This window comes from Mustela nivalis (genome assembly GCF_964662115.1).
Source record: "Mustela nivalis genome assembly, chromosome: X".
NCBI lineage: Eukaryota > Metazoa > Chordata > Mammalia > Carnivora > Mustelidae > Mustela > Mustela nivalis.
The window spans coordinates 18,805,664-18,827,861 of NC_139040.1; the positions used below are offsets into that span (position 1 = coordinate 18,805,664).

General features: G+C 39.0%; 1 protein-coding gene and 2 pseudogenes across 3 annotated transcripts in view; 1 reads left to right on the plus strand and 2 right to left on the minus strand.

Annotated features, from left to right (window-relative positions):
- IGSF1 (immunoglobulin superfamily member 1) overlaps positions 1-22,198 on the plus strand; it is a 432,586-nt gene that overhangs the window by 264,394 nt on the left and 145,994 nt on the right. The window lies entirely within an intron of this gene.
- Positions 1,885-15,207, minus strand: LOC309856646 (olfactory receptor 1J1-like; annotated as a pseudogene). Its single transcript has 3 exons — positions 15,130-15,207; positions 10,280-11,218; positions 1,885-2,167 (listed from the first exon to the last, which is right to left on the minus strand). The product of its transcript is annotated as an olfactory receptor 1J1-like (transcript).
- Positions 19,150-20,283, minus strand: LOC309855664 (transmembrane protein 192 pseudogene; annotated as a pseudogene). Its single transcript has one exon. The product of its transcript is annotated as a transmembrane protein 192 pseudogene (transcript).

Genomic DNA, 22,198 nt, shown 5'->3' on the forward strand with positions numbered 1-22,198 from the left:
AATACCCCTCAGTTTGTTTCTCAGAGTTCAGTCTCTCATGCTTCATCCCCCCTCCAACTTCCCCCAATTCACCCCAATTCACTTATCCTTTTCTTCTCCTAATGTCCTCCATGTTATTCCTTATGCTCCACAAGTAAGTAAAACCATATGTTAATTGACTCTCTCTGCTTAACTTATTTCACTCAGCATTACCTCTTCCAGTCTCATCTATGCTGATATAAAAGTTGGGTATTTAGGGCACCTGGGTGGCTCAGTGGGTTAAAGCCTCTGCCTTTGGCTCATGTCATGATCCCAGGGTCTTGGGATCAAGCCCCGAATTGGGCTCTCTGCTCAGCAGGGATCCTGCCTCCCCCTCTCTCCCATGTCTCTCTGCCTACTTGTGATCTCTGTCTGTTAAATAAATACATAAAATCTTAAAAAGAAAGTTGGGTATTCATCCTTTCTGATGGAGGCATAATATTCCATTGCATATATGAACCATAGCTTCCTTATCAATTTGTCTGTTGAAGGGCATCTTGGCTCTTTTCACAGTTTGGCATCAGTGGCCATTGCTGCTAGGAACATTGGGGTACAGATGGCCCTTCTTTTCACTACATTTGTATTTCTGGGGTATATAATGAACAGTACAATTGCAGGGTCATAGGGTAGCTCTATTTTTAATTTCTTAAGGAATCTCCATACTGTTTTCCAAAGTGGCTGCACCAACTTGCATTCCCACCAACAGAGTAAGAGGGTTCCCCTTTCTCCACATCCTCTTCAACACTTATTGTTTACTGTCTTACTGATTTTGGCCATTCTAACAGGTGTAAGGTGGTATCTCAATGTGGTTTTGATTTGAATCTCCCTGATGGCTAATGAGGATGAACATTTTTCATGTGTCAGTTAGCCATTTGTATGTCTTCTTTGGAGAAGTGTCAGTTCATGTCTTCTGCCTATTTTTTGATGTGATTATCTGTTGTTGGTGTTTTTTTAAGATTTTATTTGTTTATTTATTTGACAGACAGAGATCACAAGTAGGCAGAGAGGCAGGCAAAGAGAGAAGGGGAAACAGGATCCCCACTGAACAGAGAGCCCAACACGGGGCTCGATCCCAGGACCCCAAGATCACGACCTGAGCCAAAGACAGAGGCCCAACCCACTGAGCCACCCAGGTGCCCCTGATTATCTGTTTTGTGTGTGTTGAGTTTGAGTAGTTCTTTATAGATCTTGGATATCAGTCCTTTGTCTGTAGTGTCATTTTCAAATATCTTCTCCCATTCTGTGAGTTGCCTCTTTGTTTTGTTGACTGTTTCCTTTGCTGTGCAGAAGATTTTGATCTTGATGAAGTCCCCAAAGTTCATTTTCCTGTGTGTTTCCTTTGCCTTTGGGGACATATCCTGAAAGAAGTTGCTGTGGCCAATGTCGAAGAAGTTACTGACTATGTTCTCCTCTAGGATTTTGATAGATTCCTGCCTCACATTGAGGTCTTCTACCCATTTCGAGTATATCTTTGTGTATGGTGTAAGAGAATAGTCAAGAATTATCTTTCAAGAAGCTAGGCTTATATCAGGACAGTGGATTCTCACTGAACTTTGGAAAAAGTACTGAAGTAAAATCATGGTGAAAATATATGTGTTTAAGGAGAGAAGGACTCCTGACTCATCCGTTCTGGACATCCGTCTTTGGTGGTGATATGATTGTTCACGATGCCAGATAGTGTCAACCAGTCAACTTCAGAAAGTTGATCTTGAATTTATAAGGACTAGATTGCGTGAAGATAGCCACACTGTCTCACTGGGGTCTTCTTTGGAATAGAGATTCAGGGTCTGAGGATGTGCCCTACTCAGGGGCCAGACAAAACCTAGTGAAACTTGCAGGAAGTCACATTTGCCTCCTGGGCCAGTTTCACTCAGCATCCAAGTTGGCTGAGAGATGAGACTGCAGCCAATGAGCTCCAATTCGTGCAGGTGGAGCTACAGGCATCTGTCTTTCTCTGTGGTGGAGGGAAGTGGAGAAAGAGCTGTGGTGAAGCAGGGCTACCTCGGGGACTCCACTGGACATCTCCAGGAGTAGAGCACTGATGAAGCCTGTAGCAAGCTGGCCTGAGTGGCTTCTGGCCATTGGCAAAATGGGTGGGCTCTGCTTGAATTGTTCATTTTTCTGTCTGAAGAGTTTTCTCTTCCTGCCACTGGCATGTGAGTGGCAGTGACTCAGCACTGTCTAATTACCTCTGTCCCCAGGTGAACCCTCATCCCAGGGGGCGGGGACTCAGGGGACCGCACCCCCCCCCATCCCCAGATCAGGGAAAGTCATTCGTTGGCATCATTCAAAGGAAGATGAGGCCATTTTAATAGAATACTCTCATCTCAAGGTGAGTGTGGAAACTCTGTGACAGGAAGGAAAATAATTGCATTTTCTCCTAAAGCCACCGGAAATAATTTCTACTTTAATGGTGAAAACAGGACTCTTTGCGTCTCTGGACGTTTTACATTGCAGGTTGTAATGAGCGAGAAAATGTCTTTCTTTTAATAGCTAATCCTCTGAAGCCTCGTGCCTGGCAAGGTAAGTTGATGTGGCAAATTATCGTTATCGAAGGGAGCTTGAGCCAGGGACAGCATCTGTGCTTTGTCCACTGCATCACTTAGCTCTTGTTAGCGTAGCAGAAACATTGGCCCTTGTTTGTAACAGGACATTTTTTGAAAGAGTGGTGGTCATCAGGCACAGGCCCAGCCAGATGAAGGTAGAGGGAGAGACATCTTGCCCCCACATCTCCCAGTTGCACCAGACTCCTTCCGCTGAATCCAGCAGTGTCCCCTTTGTTAGCCGTCATGCTATCCTCCTCCCTCCCCTTCTGTCTCCTCACTTCTCTCCTTCCTGCCTCCAGCAACTCTCAGGACTCTCAGGGATCTGGGATTCGTCTTTGTACTGCAGTGAGCATAATCCCAGGGGTTTTGTCTCAGGAGCAGGGTTTTGCTAGGGAGATGGCCTGAATGTGAGTAGGCAGAGAGAGAGAGAGAGAGAGAGAGAGAGAGAGAGAGAGATGGCAGATGTAAATGGGTACTCCGTTCACCTGCCCAGAGTCATAATGTTCCCTGGGACCAGTTCTGAGCACTTGCATCCTCTTGCCTTTGTCCCTTCTTTCAGCTCTTTCTCTCTAGGGGGCTTGATTTCCCTTTGTGGGTACGTTTTTCCAACATAGCCGAGTAAAGTTGGGGTGCCCTTTGAGCTAAAATGCCTGCACGATTCTTCTTTCTTTTATGAGTGTGAAGCTGCCCTGAACCTTCTCTTTGGCTGATGTTCCATACATGTGAGGAGGTGTCCACACTTTCAGTGAAACTTCTATGACATTTTGGATGTTCCTTTAGTTGGGAAATCCTATTGCGCAAGTAATTCTGAACCTCCTGCTTTCAGATGTTTAACTCTTTTTTAAGTTTAGATTCATACATATGCTGCCATATTTCCAACAGCTTTCAATGGAAAGGTATTTGCTCTTGTATAAAAAGTTTTACTGAGTATAATTGACACCCACCATTACATTAGTTTCAGTCGTTCAACATAGTGATCAACTTCTCTATATATTATGCCATTCTCACCACAAATGTAGCTCCCATATATCACCCTACAACACTATTATAATATCATTGACTTATTTCCTATGCTGTACTTGTCATCCCCATGAATTTTTCATTCTATATCTGGAAGCCTGTATCTCTCAGTCCCCTTCACCCATTTTGTTTATTCCCTCAGTTTGTTCTCTGTATTTACAGGTCTGATTCTGCTTTTTGTTTGTTTATTCATTTGTTTGTGGCATCATATTTTCCTGATATTCCACAAAGCCTTCTTTTGGAACACATTCCACCAATCATTTCTCTTTTAACTTTTAATTGAATATAGTCAACATACAATGTTAGTTTCAGGTATACAACCCAGTCACTTGACAATTACATACATTATGAAATGCTCACCATGATAATAAATGTAGTCACCATCTGTTACCATACATAGTTATTACAATATTATTGACCATATTCTCTATGCTGTACTTTTTGGTTTCAATGATTTGTGAATAATTCTCATCAGTATGGGTATAGATAATTATTTTAATAGCATCATCACCAATATATAGTTTTTACACTGTGACTTAAGCATATACAGGTCTTATTTTTTAACTCAAGCTAACACATTCTCTAATTTGGCTCCTATCTTGCCCTGAACATACATATTTGAGATGACTGTCTAAACAGAAGTACAATTTTGTGGGTACATAGACTTTCTCTTGTATTATTTTCTCTTTCATGTCCTGGTGAATTTATGGATACTCTGTGAAGATCTGTATTAAGTTATCCTGGATTCAGATTTCAAATGCTTATTCTTTGAATGGTTCATAAAGGGTGAGGAGAAAAAAATGATCTTGTATATACACATTGAAAACTTTGAACTAATTAAATCTGTAGACCTTTCCTTTCTTGTATGGTAAAAAGGAAAAAGTTATAAAGTAGAGGTAATTCCCTGATTGGTATAATTTCTTTAAATAAAGTCTGGCATCTTGTTAGAATTTCTGCATTACTCCCTAGGGAATATTAAAAACAGTATACAGTATAATGTTCAAAGAACACATTAGGCTCCAAGAATAGAGAACTTATATTGAGGTCTTATTTCTGTCACAAGTGGTTATCCTAGAGACTGGGATTACCAGAAGTCAGAAAATCTTCCAGTGAGATCTTTATTTAGCTTTGTTTTACAAACATTATGAACCAATATTAAGTATTAGCATTAGGCAACATTTTTATCAAGAAACTACTAAAAGAGAATCAGAAGCAACCTTTGAAAAGATTTGGTTTAATATCAGTTATAAATGGGGAAATCTTGAGAACAATGGCACAAAGTTATCCATGGAGCCAGTGGCAAAGTCCAGACCATTGCTCCATGACAACAATTGACAACAATTGTTCTTGTGTATATACTTACTAATTCAGCTCACATCAGCAAGCCTTACTATAGGTGCTCATGACTGAGCCTATTAAAATGTATCCTTAATCTCAGACTTCATTCTTTTTCCACAGTGTAATCTCATACTGCTAAATAATGTGCTTTGGTACCTGGATGACTTCCTACTGAGGCAGAATTTTTTAAAAACTTGATGGGGGGGGGTGATTTGAGAGATAGGTATGTCACTTGGCTCTCTTTTCTTTTTCTTTCCCATATGTTCATCTGTTTGTTTCTTAATTTCCACATGAGTGAAATCATATGGTGTTTGTCTTTCTCTGACCGACTTTTTTTACTGAGCCTAATATACTCTAGCACAATTCACATTGTTGCAAAAAGCAAGATTTTATTCTTTTTGAAGGCTGTGTAATATTCCATAGTCCTGGGCTATTGGTTCACCCCATTGTTTTGTGTATACATTGTTTGTCATACAAGTGCATTCAAGTAGCTTGAGGGGCACTTTCTTTTGGTGTGTCAGAACTGCCTAATATTAAGCAAACATGCATGTTTGAAAAGCACAAAATTTCTACAGAGGTAAGTAGGGTACTGTGTATAAAGGAAATGTGTGACAAGGTGTTAGAAAACATAGAGGATTTTAGTTCCATTGTCAGATTTAATTAGCAGATCATTTGCCACAGAATGAGACCATTCCAAAACAATGTGAAAACTAGTTTGAGCTCTTGGGGAGTCTTAAGCCTCTGTATCCCAAAGTTCCTTCCACACAGGGCGGTAGATGTAGTCACTACATACCCAGACTCAGTGCTCATGTGGTTCCTTACATTACTGTTTATCCTGTATTGTGACTCTCTCCACCTCTGTGAGCTTCTTTTGGGCAGAAATTGTATATTTCATATCTGTTACCAGAGTGTAAAGCACTTATGGCCTAGACATGGTTCTCAAAAAATGTACATGAAATGAGGGAATGAACTTCAGAAACCAAGCACTTGTAACTAACTGCATAGTGGAGTACAAAAAATACAAGTGAGTTAGAAAATGTAGTGACCTTCAGAATTAAGGACTTTGTACTTAAAGATTGTTTCCTGGGGCACCTGGGTGGCTCAATGGGTTAAGCCTCTGCCTTTGGCTCAGGTCATGATCTCAACGTCCTGGGATTGAGTCCTGCATCAAGCTCTATGCTCAGCAGGGAGCCTGCTTCCCCCTCTCTCTCTGCCTGCCTCTCTGACTACTTGTGATCTCTCTCTGTGTCAAATAAATAAATGAAACATCTTTGAAAAAAAATAAAAATAAACATTGTTTCCCTCTTTTGAATATTTTTGGGGTTACTTTCCACCAAACTGGATTTTGTGGCCAAAGAGTATGAAAATTTCTCAAAGCATCTGCTGCATACACAGTATTAGACTATGTTCTATGTAGGAGATAAGAGAGGCTATGGAGCTAATATATTGGGACAATGGATTGATCTGCTTGCCATTGCATACCAACTTAATACTGTTTTCTAGGTGACCTCTAAAGGAGGATCTCTGCTTTAGGCTCCCAGAAATTGTATTGAATCTGTAGATTACTTGAGTAGTATGGGAAATTTTAACAATATCAAATGTTTCAATCCATGAGCGTGGATTATCTTTCAATTTATTTATGTTTTCTTAAATTTCTTTCATTAATGTCTTATAGTTTTCAGTATATAGATCTTTCACCTCCTTGATTAAGTTTATTCCTAGGTATTTTTACTTTTTTGGTGCAAATAGGATTGCTTGCTTGCTTTCTTTTTCTGATAGTTTATTATTGGTGTATAGTAATGCAACAAATTTTTGTTTATTGATTTTGTATCCTGCAACTTAATTAGTTTATTCATTTGGACAGTTTTTTGATGGACTATTTAGGGTAGTCTATAAATAATATCATGTCATCTGTTAATAGTGCCAGTTTTGCTTCTTTTTTCCCCCCAATTTGGATGCCTTTCATTTCTTTTTCTTTCTTAATTGCTCTGGCTAGGACTTCTAATACTATACTGAATAACAGTGGCAAGATTGGGCATCCTTGTCTTGCTCCTGATTGTAGAGGAAAGCTTTCACGTTTTTGTTGTACACTATGTTAACTGAGTTTGTCATATATGGCCTTAATTATGTTGAGGCACATTCTTTCTCTATCCACTTTGTTGAGAATTTTTCTCATGAATGGATTTTGAATTTTGTCAAATGCACTTGTGCATCTATTAAGATGGTCATATGATTTTTTAAATTTAATTTAATTTAATTTTTTGTGTTCTAAAATTTATCATTTATATACCACACCCAGTGCTCCATGCAATATGTTCCCTCCTTAATATCCACCACCAGGCTCACCCAAACCCCCACACTCCTCCCCTCCAAAACCCTCAGTTTGTTTCTCAGAGTCCACAGTCTCTCATGGTTCTTCTCCGCCTCCAATTTCCACCAACTTACTTCCCCTCTCCATCTCCCAATGTCCTCCATGTTATTCCTTATGGTCTACAAATAAGTGAAACCATATGATAATTGACTCTCTCTGCTTGATTTATTTTACTTAGCACAATCTCCTCCAGTCCTGTCCACATTGATACAAAGGTAGGTTGGGTATTCATCCTTTCTGATGGAGGCATAATATTCCATTGTATATATGGACCATAGCTTCTTTATCCATTTGCCTGTTGAAGGGCATCTTGGCTCTTTTCATAGTTTGGCAACTGTGGCCATTGCTGCTATGAACATTGGGGTACATATGGCCCTTCTTTTCACTCCATCTGTATCTTTGGGGTAAATACCCAGTAGTGCAATTGCAGGGTCATAGGGTAGCTCTATTTTTAATTTCTTAAGAATCTCCACCCTGTTTTCCAAGGTGGCTGCACCAACGTGCATTCCTGCCAACAGTGTAAGAGGGTTCCCCTTTCTCCACATCCTCTCCAACACTTGTTGTTTACTGTCTTATTGATTTTGGCCATTCTAACAGGCGTAAGGTGGTATCTCAATGTGGTTTTGATTTGAATCTCCCTGATAGCTAATGAGGATGAACATTTTCTCATGTGTCAGTTAGCCATTTGTATGTCTTCTTTGGAGAAGTGTCAGTTCATGTCTTCTGCCTATTTTTTGATATGATTATCATCGCATCAAAAGAGGTTACAGCCTATGTTCTCCTCGAGGATTTTGATGGATTCCTGCCCCACATTGAGGTCTTTTATCCATTACAAGTTTATCTTTGTGTACAGTGTAAGAGAATGGTCGAGTTTCATTCTTCTATACATAGCTATCCAATTTTCCCAGCACCATTTACTGAAGAGACTGTCTTTTTTCCACTGTATATTTTCCCACTTTGTCAAAGATTTTTGACCACAAAGTTGAGGATCCATATCTGGGCTCTCTACTCTGTTCTACTGGTCTATGTGCCTGTTTTTGTGCCAGTACATATGATTTTTTATTCTTCGTTTTGTTAATGTGGTGTATTACATTGATTTGCAGATATTGAACCATCTTTTTGTCTGTGGAATAAATCCCACTTTATAATAGTATATGATGCTTTTGATATATTGTTTAATTCAGCTTGCTTGTATTTTTTTGAGGATTATTTTATCTTTTCCTGAATCTTCATACAACTCTTCTCATTCTTCCACACCTATTTTTATTTTCAAGTTATCTTCTTTACTTCCTTTGGAAAGCTTTTTAAATCCCTATGATCTTTGAGGTAAACTTCCAGATGACTTGGAACACAGTTAGTGATCTTTTGGACCCTCAGGGTCTAAAGATTTAAGGAAGGGAAGGAGGGTATTCACATTTACTAAGCATGTAACATGTGCAGGCACTTTATATACATTATTTGACTTGATCCCTGAAAAATATCACTGAGATAGTATTATTTTTTTAAAAAGATTTTATTTATTTATTTGACAGAAATCACAAGTAGGCAGGGAGGCAGGCAGAGAGAAAGGAGGAAAGAGGCTCCCCACTGCGCAGAGAGCCCGATGCGGGGCTCAATCCCAGGACCCTGAGATCATGACCTGAGCTGAAGGCAGAGGCTTTAACCCACTGAGCCACCCAGGCGCCCCTGAGATAGTATTATTAACCTGATTTTTCACATGAAGAAGTTTGAGGACTAAATAAGTGAAATAACTTACCCAAAGTCATATAGCTAAGAATTAGAGGAGCTAAATAAAGGTAGGTCATTAAAAATACTGTTATTGAGTTAGATGTAAATAATTGGGAACAAAATAAAAGACTATCCCAGGAGGATTATGTATTTAGCTTGCTTTGCAAGTGTCTCTAAGTTCTTGCTTCACACCTTTAAAGAGACTGAAACTGGAAGTCAAAGATTATGTATAAGGGTAAGATCTATGCGAGAATGATTACACAGAACTCAACCGGTCAGCTTGCAGTCAAAGAAAGGGTCTTGACAAAAAAGAAAAAGGCTTTTGGCCCTAAATAAAAATATTAGTCCCTGTACCCCACAGCAAGCTCAGAACATCTTGGATAGATCAACAAATATCCTGATAATTATAATTCATTGCGATAAGTGATGCAATAACAAAATGAAGTGCTACAGGAGCCTAGAAGAGAAAGGGATAATTTTACCTAGAAAGATGGGAGAATTAAGAAGGAATTCACAGGGAATGTAAGGCTTGAGGTGGAGCTTTTAAAAAGCGTCAGATGTCTGTAGGAAGGAAGTGGAACAGATATTCCAGGGAAAAGGTATAACATGTACAAGACAAGGGTCATGCAAATCCGTAGACTGCTTTAGGAATAAAAAAGTGTTCAGGATGGCGGGGGAGGAGTTAATGAATGATGGTTCAAACTTCTGGCAATATAAATGTGTCCAGGTGGTAAGAATGATATGGTCGTTTCCTCAAGGAGTTATTGTGAGAATCAAGTTATTGTTTGGAAGTTGTGAACTCTAACATGGTACTATGGTACTATGGTACATGAGCTATTATCAACTCCTTCTTTCCTTCCTTCCTTCCTTCCTTCCTTCCTTCCTTCCTTCCTTCCTTCCTTCCTTCCTTCCACCAATGACCTAACATGTAGGGTTTGGTAGAGACAAAAGGGAAACACAAAACAAAAATTAGAGAACAATCAGTAAGTACTGACTATACAACCATGAACTTATTCAGGGAAAACTGTATGTAAGTGGTTAAAGACTATGGAATAAAGGAATATTTTTGCTTTGTTATTGTTGTTGTTGTTTTTAATGGAGAGATGAATCTCATCTATAGTCTTAAATCTGGATTGGGGGCAGGAGATGGATGAGAAAGAAACTGCCATAATAGCACAGTAGCCTGAGGTTTTAGATCCTCTATGTGCTAATCCAAGGCTAAAAGTTTGATAGAGGTGTCTCTTATGGCAGGGCTTACCATCTCCAGAAAAATGTTTTCTTGCTGAATAGTCTCCTCAGTGCTCCTTTCATGTCCTTGTTCCTTAGATTATAGATGAAGGGGTTCATCATGGGAGTTACAATTGTATACATGATGGCAGCTACCTTACCTCTTTCTATTGAGTAGGAGAACAGAGAAGAAAGTAGACCCCAATGATGGATCCATATAAAGGGCCACAGATATGAGATGGGAGCCACAAGTGGAGAGTGTTTTCCACTTCCCCTTTGCTGAAGGAATCCCAAGTACAGTACAACAAATAAGGGCATAGGAGACAATTATAAAGGCAAAGGGAATAAAGATAACTGCTTCCCCCAACACTTAAGATTGTCAAGTCATTGACTTGAGTGAGCAAGGAAACCTTAAAATGGGTACCAGGTCACAGAAAAAGTGTGGGATTTTTTTCTGATCACAGATGTTCAAGAGACCCAGCAGACTGAGATGCAGTATTAAGACAAGGTGGAGATGACCCATGGTGTCACTACCAATAGTGCACAACACTTGGTGTTCAGTAATGTAGCATAGTGTAATGGATGACAAATGGTAACATACTGGTCATATGCCATGGCTGCCAAGAGGAAATTGTCCAGGTCCACCAGCCACATAAAAAAAGTACATTTGTGTAAGGTATTCTACAAAGGAGATGGTTGGGCTCTTGCTTTGGGTATCTACCAACATCTTGGGGATTGTAGTGGTTATGAAGCAGATGTCAGTGAAGGATAGATTAGCAAGGAAGAAGTACATGGGTTTATGAAGGTGAGCATCATTGATAATAGCCATGATGATAAATAAGTTTCCTACCATGGTGACCAGATACATGCACAGAAATAGCATAGAAACAAGCTTCTTCTGTTCAGACCCCCCAGTGAGTACAAAAATTTGGAAATAGTTTGGTTTCCTTGGTGCATGGTTCTGCTTTCTCTTAAAAGGGGAAAATTTAATCTCACTGTACAATAGTAACATAACACAAAAGCTAGTTGGAGGACATTATACTAGGTTATAGAACTGAATCAAGGTCTTGGAACCAGACAGTACTGGCTCATATTCTCTTCCTACTAAAATACAAGCCCAACAAGGTCATGAATTTTATCTACTATGTTCAATGCTATAGTCCAGTACTAAAGATGATGCGTGGCATGTGATAGGTGCCCAAATATTGGTTGGATTTATATAAGAATGAGTGAATAAATAAAAAAATTAATATTCTGAATTTACCACTCAATATTTTCATGACTTTGTTATTTGTACTTTTCTAAGTCAATTTCATCAATTTTAAAATGTGGAGAATACCCATTTTACAAAGTTTTTGTGAGAATTGCAGGGCGCATTCCAAATATCCATGTCTATATTTTAGCTATATCTGCACAAATAGTAGCTGCTATTGTTCACTAATTTGGAAAAATCATAGACTTTAAAAGCAAAAAGAAATCTTCAGAGAACATTTAATCCAGCTTCTGTCTTTGGGCATTTGAGTATTCAATATGCATGTGATAGTGTAGCTGATTACATCTTAGTGTTCCAGAGGCAGAGATCCCACCTGATCCAAAATTTTATCCTTTAAGTAATTAACACTTCCTCACATCTTCCTGAAATCTTCTCAGTTTTTACATTTCAAAAAGGAAATTAGTCACCTGAATTAAGTGCTGCTGACATCATAAAGATGTCCACTGAATTAAGCTACACAGAGATAATGTTTAGTGTTCTTAACAAGACCATTCATAGTGGAGTTGATTGGTCATAAGCCAAAATGAAGAAGATTTAAGGCTAACACTTTAAGACCTAGTGTTTATTTAGGGCTTAGTATGTTGCAGGCACCTTATTAAGTGCTTATTGTGGATTATCTTATTAAATAATTCACCACAACTCTGAGTTAAGCGGGGCTACTAAGATGTTCCATTTACAGATGAAGAAATCAAAGATTACGAGGTGAAATAACTTGATGAAAATGATACATAGCTAGTGTAGCGGTCAGGATTCTGAGCTCAGTTGGTCTGACTTCAGAGCCCTCTTGCTTAACCACTATGCTATATTGCCACTATACTGCTTATGTCTTCACGTTTGTGAAGAGCAAAACCTATGTTCTAGGCAATGTGAGAGCTTGCCGGACCAAAGTCAAAAGCTTGTAAGTGATGGAGCTAGACTTTGAATCTTGATGCTAAAGTGTTTTTGCTTTTGTGTGAGTTTAAATGAAAGTAAATGGGTTTACAAATGGAAGGATTTTTCCCTGCTTATTCCAAGTTGCACCTTATCTGTGCTGCTGTGAGATCTGTTTTTGCTACTTAAAGCTCTACCCTGCATTCATACCACCTTCCCAGTCTAACACAACTGGACTGCCATTGTATAAATTCACGTATTTCTGCTGGTTTGCTATTTAATGTTGTACTCTCCGAAAAAAAAAAAAAAAAACACGTTTGCAGCACTAATGAATAGCTGGAGCAAAACTGCAGGAGGAATGCTGCATTTATTTAACACAATTTTTCCCAAGTACTATAGCAGTACTCATTTGCATACTAACAAATAAATGTGCTAATTATAAATCAAGCAGGATCAGGTCTACTGGGACCTCTGCTAGGCAATATTTAGCCATTTCATATGTACAGAATGTACTGAAAATAATAAAGTAGCATATTATTATGTACATGTAATCTAGGCTTTTCACTAATGCAAATTGTATTAGCAAAGTTTGACAGTCCACGTTTCTGATTTGACCTTCCAGGCACCATATAAGTTTGTTCCATTTAACTGCTTATTCTCTCTTCTCCTCAAGCTGGCACCATATTTTTCAATCAAACATGTAAGTATCTTCAGTCTTTCAACCTTTATATCCAAGTCACTAATTTAGCACAATACTCTTGCAGTAAATGCGGGAAGCAAACATTTATGTATTTAGGTTGAGGTCCTCCTCCTATGGAGCTTACCCAGAAGTTTTGTGACTATTTCCAAAACTATTCCAGAAAGAAGCAGTTTCAGTATCTCCACATAAAAAAATCAGTGATTTTTCCAGCCATGAATGTGAACTTTTTCTCCTAAAATATAAAAAGAGAAGAGGGCTGGAATAGAATTGAAAACCTCAACTGGTGGTGGTATTTCTGTGCTGTATTTAGAAAAGGATCACCCTAGGGCTCAAGGCAATCCTCTAAGCTCCTTATTAGAAACCACTGTCAAGGGGCACCTGGGTGGCTCAGTGGGCTAAGCCTCTGCCTTTGGCCCAGGTTATGATCTCAGGGTCCTGGGATCGGGCCCCACATTGGGCTCTCTGTTCAGCAGGGAGCTTGCTTCTGCCTCTCTCTCTGCCTGCCTTTCTGCCTACTCGTGATTTCTCTTTCTCTGTGTCAAATAAATAAACAAAATAAAAAAGAAAGAAAAAAAGAGAGAAAAACTGTCAATTCCATCCTCTATGGACCAAGTTCTCCCTACTGTGATATACTGGTATTCACTGATTTCTTGAAAATATGTATATATGTAAATATAAATATATTTATATATGTAAAATACATATCTCATACATATATGTATAAAACGCATGCATTTACATAATGTGTACCTCTGTGTGATTATATACCATGTGTGTAATGTGTGTATACATATATAGTGTGTGTGTGTACGTATATATATGTGTGTGTATACACACACACACACACACACATATAAAACCTTATGTCCCTGTTGGATTTTTACTCTAGTTAGAAAATAAAAATATCAACAACTTTTGAAGAAAAACTTCACCTCCCCTCATACCTAATAGTTGCCCTGTGCATCTCCATGTAATCCAATAACAAACTGACTGAGATGATATTTGGAGAGGAGTAATAATGAAAGCAACACTAGAGTGCTTATTACTTGTCAGGCACTGTTTTAAACCCCTCATGAATATTAACTCAATTAACTTTTTAAAGGATTTTATTTATTTATTTATTTATTTATTTATTTATTTATTGGAGAGAGAGAGAGTGAGCGAGCATGTGCATGAGTGGGGAAAGGGCAGAAAGAGAGGGAGAGAAAGAAGCTCTAACACCCTCCATGCTGAGCATGGAGTCCCACAGCAGGCTTGAACTCACGACCGTGAGAACATGAACTGAGCTGAAACCAATAGTTGGTCACATAAATGGCCAAACTACCCAGGTGCCCCTTAACTCAATTAATTTTTATAATGAAATTGAGGGAGGTAAAAATAGGATTTCTTTTTTCACAGATGGGGAAATTGCAAAAAAAAAAAGTGATTTGCACAAGGTCATACAACTCGTTGATGGTAGAGCCAAGGTTCTTACCAGAAACTCTTGCTCTTGCTCCCTTTTCTTAACTACTGCATTACATTATCTCCTAGTAATCATGGGGGAGCTCTAGAAAAAGAAGGCATTCTGGGAAGTTGGCAAAAAATATCTTCTCAAACTTCTCTCCTGTCATTCTCCATCTCCTGAATCCTGGCAGAATTTCTCACTGTTTATTTCTTAATTTTCTTAATTTCTCACTCTACCTCCAAAACCTAGAGACATTTCAGCCACCCTCTTTTTTTTTTTTTTCTTAATGTTATCATGGAGGGATAGCCTTCCTTTTAATAGAAAGCTAGTCCCTTCATCTATAGTCTGGATTTCTTCCCCTTTTGCTTTCCCAGGAGATTTATGCCATCAGTTGACTTCTTTCCTACATCTTCAAGCAATCCTTCTCTACTGCAATTTTTTTTCAGCTTTTAAACATATTATAGTCTCCTATGTTCAAACAAACAAGTGAAGCCCTCTTGGATCCCTTAGCCCTCTCAGTTACTGAACGATCTCACTCCTACCATTAAACACAAATTTCTTTAATTGCCTACATTCCTGTCTCCATTTCTTCACCTCGACCCACTCCAATCTGTCTTCTTCCCCACACGACTCCACTGAAATAGCTCTCAATAAGGTCACAGTGACACCCATGCTGCTAAATTCACCCTTCTTGGCAACTCAACAGTATTCATCTCAGATAATCGCCTTCTTTCTTCATGTACCCTCTTTCATTGGATTTTGAAAATCTCACTCCCCTAGTTTTCCTTTTATTTCTCTCACCATTCTTTCTCCATCTCCTTTTGTGGCTTCTTCATGTAGCGTTTTTTTTTTTTTTTCCATGTAACGTTTTAATGTTTGTTGTGATGTCACAGAGTTCTTCTTTGCTCATTCTACTCTCTCCCTAAAATAAAATCATCCACTTTCATGACTTCAGTAACCATCTTTATGCTGATGATTGTTTCTTAAAGCTAATTTAACTTTCTCTTTTGGGGATGTCTGGGTGGCTCAGTCAGTTAAGTCACTACCTTCAGCTCAGGTCATGATCCCGGGGTCCTGGGATCAATTCCCACATCAGGCCCCTTGCTTAGCGGGGGAGCCTGCTTCTCTCTCTGCCTCTGTCTGCCACTCTGCCTGCTTGTGCTCTCTCACTCTCTCTCTGACAAATAAATAAGATCCTTAACTCTCTTTTTTGGGTTCCAGAACCATGCACCTATTTGTTATATTCACTTGTATATCTCATAAGCACCATAAATTCAGTATTTTCAAAACCAGACTCATTGTCTACCCACCTCACTGCCTGAAACCAATTTTGATCCTTCCCTATTATTCCTTACCTCAATAAAATAAAGCATTATTGATTTTTATCATTTTGAAATCTCCTGTCTTTATTTCTTAAGATACCATTATTTAAGTCCTATAGATTCATTTTTAAAATAAATTTTTATTATGTTATGTGAGTCACCATACAGTAGATTTCTGATCTTAACTATCACTCATATACATCCTACTTCTCTTTATCATCCTTTTCCAGGAGATCAGCATGTCTTTGTATCTAACTTGTTACCTCTGAATAGTTCCAGGGTAATCTCTTTTAGTAACTTCCTATTCCTCTTAATTTAAGGTCCAGAATTAGTTTTTCTTCTTCTCAGAGACCCACTTTATTCAGTTCTGTGCCTATGGGGACATTGGCACAAGCCCAATCCATCCTAGCATGTATCACCCTGTGAAGAATAAAGCATAATGTCCGGAATTATTAATTCAGCCTACAATGCCTGGCCTTCTCCTGAATTCCCACTTTGTGCTCTCCTTTTTTCAGTTCTTTGAAACCCCCAAATTCTTTGCCTCACTGTCTTTTCATATGCTCATATCCTCTGTCTGGAAGGTAATACCCTCTGTATGTGGCTAATCCACATTCCTACTTCAGGTCTCAATTTAAATACTTTTTATTCAGATAGACCTTCTCTGACTTCTCAAGTCTATCTCAGATCCTTGCAGTGACATCTCATAGCCACCTGTACTTTCCCTATAAAAAGTATTTATTGGAACTACTTATCCCTCTTATTATCCTATAAATTCTATGAGGACGGGGACCATGTCTATCATCTTCTATATTCCCAATGCTTAGCAAAGTGCCTGACAAGTAGTTGATACTCAAAAATTTGTGAATGATTGAATTAATGGGAGAATAAAAATCATATATAGAACAATTAATTTGGTTTCGTAATAGGGGTCATGGAAGACTCTAAAGAGAAAATGACTTTTTAAATGAGTCTTGAAGAATGAAAAGCAATTTGAAGCCCTATTGTAAAGATATAGAGGAGAAACGTGTGAGGCCTCAAAGTACATGATGTGTGCAGTAATTTAGAGTTGTCTGGTATGGCTGTAGTACAGGAGATAATGGTAGAAGGTAACAAGTTGGGTCTAATTGTGAAGGTCTTTGTGTGTACCAGCTGATTAATGATATTTGGCAGTAGCATCTAAGAGGAATAGCACAAAACATGATTTTGTGTTGTGGGAGAACCGAGCAGACTGACAATTACCAGGGAAGGACTAATATCAGAAATACTTGGCAAAATGGCTATAAATAAGTAGTCCTTTCTTTTGTGGCTCCAATTCTTTGTTTGGAGGCTCCCTAAAGAACTGCATCCCTATTTCAAGTGACTAGAGAGTATGTGTGGGGCCTGCCCACTTAGAGAGTTCATGACAAAAAAATTACATTCTGCCTAATCATTTAGCCTATGTTGTGTGTGGGAGTAGGGGGTTTATTACAAAAGAGTGTTGTAGCTAAGAAAGGTCATCTGGCGGTAGTTGTAGAAGTAGGTTTCTGTTTGAGATGAGGAAACAGGAGAAAGAAAAGAAAAAGATTAAGCATAGCTTTAAGTAATCTGCATAATAAAAGTTTTTTTTTTTAAAACACTAGAAACAGTTAGCTTGTCAATAAATCAGAGCCAATCTCTGCCTATAACTTCATTGGAAACCTCTTCAAGATGAACACCCAGACTATCCATTTATTCATTGTTTCACTAATGGGAGAAGGAGGCAGTATGAAAACTCTTCTTTAGGATTAAGGAAGTGGAAATGAAGTGAGAGAAGCAACCTGTAGGTCTCCTCCCTTTCATCCAGTTGGCAGAGAATGGTTGAGGATCCAGTGAATTCCCTCTTGCCTTCTTCTCTTCCTCCCCGACAAACATCTCTAGCAGCAAGAAAAAAAAAAAGGAAACACTGAGAGGAGTGGGAGAGCAAGGGCTGATTACCTACGGTGTTCCTGTTCCATCCATTTATCCCCTTTATCTAGGTTTTTTTGGCAATTACATAAGGGAAACTTTGGGACATAGAAGGACTGTTGAAGGGGGTAGGGAGGGAGATACATGGACATCAAAGTTTAACCACTTAGCTACTATCATTGCAGAGAATCATAGCAGATGGTGTCACATTTTACTATTCAGTCTGCTATATTTGGTGCATGAGCCATATTTGGGCAATCCTTACCTCTTATCCTTCCTCATAATATTAGATTGTTGTGTCTGTGAAAAGAAATGTTAAGAAAGGAAAATTTAGAACACATAAAGCACAGGTGTTGAAGACCGTACTCAGACACAGCTATATAGAACTCACAAGTCTGTTAGGGAGAACACACACTTGCTCAATGACAAATCTGAATACCACAATAGTGTTTTCAAAGCAACAACTTAACAAGGGTAAGCAATAGAGTGCAAAGTGGAGTAACTAAGTAGTCAGATTTAGGTGGATTTTTATCATAAAATGTTCCTTGGAAACATGAGTTCTGGGAAGGTGGCACCCATAACTGTGTCATAATCTGCAGATCACGGGGACTATTTTCTAGTCAATGCTTCAATCTTAGTAATAACATTGATATTTTCAACTCTGGTATGGAATTACTGGCCTATATTAGGTAATATTTATTGTCATGTGGGTTTTAGAGAGCACACTGTCCTTGAAGACAGTTGGCAAGAGAACAAGTAGCTTCCATGTTTCTAGCGGGCCTGGGAAAGGATCAAATTTGCCACCTGAAGTGCCGAGAGAACAAATACTTAGTGTACTTCTTCCTTAATGAAATTTAAGGCTGGTGGAGGAAGAGGATCTTCCTGATTTTCAGTTTATTGATAGAATGTGCAGGAAGATGGAACTGAACAGTTAAAATCAGACTAAGTGTCACAGTGACCCAGCATTTTAGCAGTCCTTAAGTATATGTTGAATTCTCTCAGAACCAACCTGAGGCATTGGTCTCTTAGGACAATAGCTACTAAGTCTGTAGAAGGAAAAAAATATTTTGTTGGGATACAAGAGCTCCGTGTCTCAATTCTAGCTTGAAACATTATTTTCAGAGTGACTTTGGACATATTATTTCCCTATTATCTATTTTTTTTTATGACTTCTCTCATCAGTTTAAGAGTGGAAAAAACTTACTTGATCAAACCCTTGTTTCAACTAGATCATCACGTCAGATTACCTCCATATACATAGCCAAATTATTACCGGGTTCTAATCTTGGGCAGGAAGAGTCGTTTAAACTACACCTTTGATCTTAGGATAAACCAGACACTTAACTTCAAAATGTGCAAAAACAGACATTCTCCTCGAGATATCCAGGCTCTATGAAATACTTTCAAGTGACCCAAAAGTCTCACCTACTAAAGAGCCATGCAGGTGAGAGCAAAATTAAAGTTTCCAACCAAAATTGTCAAATGTTATCTGGCAAAAACTGGCATTCCTGAGAATAGCTTGTCAGGTCATCGATCAGTCTTAGATTCCTCTGCATTCCTCTGCAACTGCTCTCCTGACCTTGAGCAGCTCACACGTGACCAGGCGGAGAGTCAAGGTCAGAGGAAGTGAAAGTCAACAAGCGCTTACTCAACAGCGCATTGTGTCGCTTCAGGTAGGCAATTATGTCTCCTTGCTTTTCAACGATCTCTTCTAGGCTTGAAATAGGCCTGAATCCAGTCTCCGAGGTAATATTGCTGGGGTAAGCATAGATTTTTTCTTCTTCAAGTACATCAGGTTGTGGTTTGGCTTTATTAAATTTTCGAATTTTCACTGTGTAAATGAGCAGACAGGTCAGGGAACAGATCAGTTCCAGGCCCAGGATGGCCAGGATGAGGTCAAGCTACAGCCTGCTGGGCTCCGGGAAGGAGTGCTGCACGCACAGCACGAGGAGGAGAGCTGTGCTGCCGGTTGAGTGTATCATCAGTGCAAGTCCTTGAAGATGCCTCGTAGCTAGGTAGATCGTGTTATAGCCTTGGTTTCTGACTTTGTTGTGGTGATACTGGATGTAGCGTTCAAGAAGGAAATGCAGAATCCACAAAATAACTTTTCCAAGGATTATGACTGTCTGAACCTTCAGTGGGTTGGTATAGTTTCCTGGGCACTTGTCCTCAATTGGATTAGAGTAAGAACAAAGCACACCTGTTAAAAATGCTAAAATGACAAATACAACATGAATTAATAAGAGAAGATTTACTATGATGACTGTAGGAAGAGGGTGGAATCTGGGTCTAAACTGAGCATGTAATGAATGGTGTAGAAGATGCTGAGTGTCCAGAAGAGGGTCATCTTCAATACTTTGGGTGAGATCCAAGGAACCGTCCTCCATCCTGCCCCTCGTGGCCATTTCCCGAAGCCTGAGGCCGAAGCCCCGGCCAGCCGGGCCTCTCCACCTGCTCCCCGCGCCGCCGGCCTAGGAAAATTGCCACCTTCTAAGACTTACCCTCCCCCTCCCTATTATCTATTAAACACAAAGGAATTCATTTTCTGTCTATGAAACTTGATCCCATCAGATGATTTTAGAGTACAGTAGTCTTTATCTTTATCACATGGTGGTTTGGAAGAGTGGGAGGATGGAGGGGGAAGTGCTGGGAGTTGGATAGAGTGCTTTAGTAGACATATTTAGTAGACATAGACAGATAAATCTGGAAGGAATATGATTGTAGACTCTATTCACTCAACTGTGTATCATTTAGAAGGACTGCCTGACCCTTTGCCTCTTTGCTCTGCAAGTTTCATTACTGCTGTGGACTGAATTGTATACCCCTACCCCTGAAAATTCTTATACTCTTCAAAAGAAGAGCTACCAGAGAGTGCTCTCTCTCCGTATGTGAGGACACAGTAGAAAGTGGTTGTTTGCAAGCCAGGAAGAGTACTCTCATTAGAAATCAACCATGCTGGTACCTTAATCTTGCACTCCCAGTTTCTAGAACTGAGAGAAAAATAAATTCCTATTGTTTAATTTATTTTGTTATGGCAACCTGAGTAGACTAAGAAAATTACTATCTCCTAAACAAGACCTGCCATGGGATCTGTAAGGAAAGGAAATCTAAGGCGACCAATTTGAGTTTATATTCTTGAGAATCCATTAGAATCCAGATCTTCGGGGTTGGTATCAGGGTACTACTGGCCTCATGGAATAGTTTTCAATGTGTTTCCTCTATTCTATTATTTGTAAAATTTTGATAAAGATTTTCATTTATTATTTTGTTAATTGTGTGGTAGAATTCACCAATGAAACTATATGGTCTTGGGCTTTTCTGTGCTGGGCAATTTTTGATCCCAAAATCAACTTTCATTCTTATTATTGGTCCAAGATTTCTTATTTCTTGGAGTCAAGATTCATTCAACCATGGTAACTTGTGCATTTTTAGGAATTATCTGTTTTTTTTTCCCCCTAAGTTATCCGATTTGTTAGTATATATGGTTTATAGTAATCTATTTTTTGTTTTTATTCTTTTTTTAATTTAATTTTATTTTTTCAGTGTTCCAAGATTCTCCCCATCCAATTTGCCCCAATTCACTTTTTCTTTTTTTTTTTTTATTATGTTAGTCACCATACAGTACATCATTAGTTTTTGATGTAGTGTTCCATGATTCATTGTTTGCATAGAACACCAAGTGCTCATTGCAATACATGTCCTCCTTAATACCCATCACCAGGCTAACCCACCCCCACCCCTGCCCACGGAAACCCTCAGATTGTTTCCCAGAGTCCATAGTCTCTCATGGTTTGTCTCCCCTTCTAATTCCCACCCTCTTCAGTTTTCCCTCCCTTCCCTGTGGTCCTTCATGCTATTCTTTATGTTCCACATATGAGTGAAACCATATAATTGTCTTTCTCTGGTTGATTTAGCATAATCCCCTCCAGTTCCATTCATGTCTCTGCAAATGGTGGATATTCATCCCTTCTGGTGGCTGAGTAATATTCTTTTGTCTATATGAACCACATCTTTATCCATTCATCTGTTGAAGGGCATCTTGGCTCCTTCTACAGTTTGGCTATTGTGGACATTACTGCTATGAACATTGGGGTGCATGTGCCCCTTCTTTTCACTACATCTATATCTTTGGGGTAAATACCCAGTAGTGCAATTGCTGGGTCATAGGGTAGCTCTGTTTTCAACTTTTTGAGAAAACTTCCATACTGTTCTCTGAAGTGGCTGTACCAGCTTGCATCCCAGTGTAAGACAGTTCCCTTTTCTCCACATCCTTGCCAACATTTGTTGTTTCCTGCTTTGTTAATTTTGGCCATTCTAACTGGTGTATCTCATTATGGTTTTGATTTGAATTTCCCTGGTGGCTAATGATGTTGAACATTTTTTCATGTGTCTGATATCCTTTTAGAGTAGAGAGATGC